Raw genomic sequence first — 1,785 nt, forward strand, 5'->3', positions numbered from 1 at the left:
GGCAGAGAGGGGGAGCAGCCCCGGAGGAGGGGAGGGAGCCCACATGCAGCGGCAGGAAGAGCACTCAGCCGGGCACAGCAAGTGCAAAGGGCCTGAGGTCGGGGAGGCGGCTTGAGGAGCAGTGGCAGGTGAGTGTGAAGGAAGCAGAGGGAGGGATTAGTGGGGTGAGGGCAGGGGCAGAGTGGTTTGACTCGGTGGGCCTTTGTGGGGCCTTAGGATTTCACTGTGGGAGGGGCAGGAGCCATGCAGGGTGTGGAGCCCAGAAATCCATCTGTCCCACGTTGGGAAGGGACCCCGGGCTGCTGGACTGAGGAGAGACTGCATGGGGGAGCAGGCGGTGGAGGTTGGGGGAGCAGGCAGTGGAGGCTGGGGATGCAGGGGTGGAGGCTGGCTTTCACAGTAACCCAGACGCAGGGAAGGTGGCTAGACTGGCAACCTTACTCACAAAAGCACATTGTTAAGTTTTCATTAATCTTGCAAGTTGGTTGTTGGACAGAGTGATTAAAAATTAAATTATGTAAATGTACGAGATAAATTTTATTAAAAACAAAGGTAAAAAGACTCGAAACCCACCACTTCCTATTTTAGTACATTTTACTGTCACCTGTGCCTTTGAAGTTATTTCTGGGCACCTGTGTGGCTGGCGCTGTGTGAGCGGTGGCTCAGCTCCGTGCCCGGTTCGCCTGGTGGAATGTGTGCACCGGAGCCGCTGATCGGCCCCGCCCTGCAGCCGCCCTGCGCGGGCTGCCCGTAGACTCCCAGGCAGAGCTGACGGAGGACTGATGGGCGCCCCGGGTCTGCCTGGCGCTTTGGGAAAGGCTAGCCAGCTGCACGGCAGTGGGAGTGGGGGCCCTGTGTCTGGAACAAAGCCTGGCGCATAGTAGGTGCTCAGGAAATATTCACCCTGAGTGAACATATACCCTGCTGCCCCTTCGTGTCCCTGGATGGCCCGATGCAGCTGCAGCCTGTAAGACACTCATTTTAGAGAACGGAAACCAGGGCCAGTGTCCGGGAGGAGAGAGCAAAGCAGGCTTTGGCGCCTGCGGGTCTGTGCCAGGTGCTCGGGCCCAGACAGAAGGTGGGAGACTGGTGCCCGCTGCCTGGGACTGGGGCTCTCTCTCCAGCCCCACCTTCCTGTATTCCTTCCCTGTGGCCTCTGGGAAATGGACGTCTCACACAGAGAGAACACAGGGCATGGGGCAAAGTGACACATGCAATGCCAACCTGCCCAGCCTTCCCAGCCTGCGTCCCCAGCCGAGGCAGGCGCCGGGACCCCAGGGCGGTCGCTGCGGCAGACAGCAGGCCGAGGCCTCCCTCCGCACCCCGGCCTCCAGGCCTCGAGGCTGCTCCCTCTCTGCAGCCTCCTCTCAGCCCCCACCTGTCCCTCCGCTGTTCATACTCCCTGCAGGAAGCCTCTCTGGGGAGGGCGGTGCCCCCGGGAGGGTAGCAGAGTGGGTGCCCGTCTGCCTGAGACAGGCTCTGACCGGACAGCCGCCGTGCACACGGGATGACGCTGGCTCTGCGCCCATTTGCAGTTCGAAGGCCGGAAGTACTGCGAACACGACTTCCAGATGCTGTTTGCTCCGTGCTGCGGCTCCTGTGGTGCGTAAGGGTGGACCGCCGGCGGGCCAGGGTCCCCATGCGGCCAGGGTCCCCATGCGGCCAGGGTCCCCGTGCTGCCAGGGTCCCCGGGCGGCCAGGGTCCCCGTGCTGCCAGGGTCCCCGTGCGGCCAGGGTCCTCGTGCGGCCAGGGTCCTCGTGCTGCCAGGGTCCCTGTGTGGCCAG

This window comes from Myotis davidii, unplaced genomic scaffold, assembly GCF_000327345.1.
Source record: "Myotis davidii unplaced genomic scaffold, ASM32734v1 scaffold7328, whole genome shotgun sequence".
Taxonomy (NCBI): domain Eukaryota; kingdom Metazoa; phylum Chordata; class Mammalia; order Chiroptera; family Vespertilionidae; genus Myotis; species Myotis davidii.